This window comes from Acartia tonsa, chromosome 13 (assembly GCF_053477335.1).
Source record: "Acartia tonsa isolate MP-2025a chromosome 13, ASM5347733v1, whole genome shotgun sequence".
NCBI classification, from domain to species: Eukaryota; Metazoa; Arthropoda; class Copepoda; order Calanoida; family Acartiidae; genus Acartia; species Acartia tonsa.
The window spans coordinates 2,034,650-2,035,077 of NC_137272.1; positions in this window are offsets into that span (position 1 = coordinate 2,034,650).

The following is a 428-nucleotide window of genomic DNA, read 5'->3' on the forward strand; positions in this document are numbered from 1 at the left end:
TTTATATTATAGATTTCCTAGAGTTTATTTTTATATACATACAACCATAGGAAATTAAGAAAGGGGTAGGTAGGTTGTGCTAAAATTCCGTAAAGGTGTGAGTTTTAAGGGTTAAAAACAGTAGTAGAACAATAAAATTCACTAAATATTCACTTTTTGAAAAGAACTAAAGACACAAATATTAGTGAAAAGTATTTAGTGAATACTACTAGGTACTGTTTATAAGCCTTAAAACTCACACCTCTACGGAATTTTAACACAACCTACCACCCCCTTTGTTTGTTGGAAGTTTAAAGTTCTAATATAAGATAAATAATAAAACTAATTTCTATTTTACTTCACAACCGGCTATTTTTGTATCGATGACTGTAATAAGATTTTTCAAAATTATATCAAAAATATTAAATATTTATTTGCTAATGAATTCT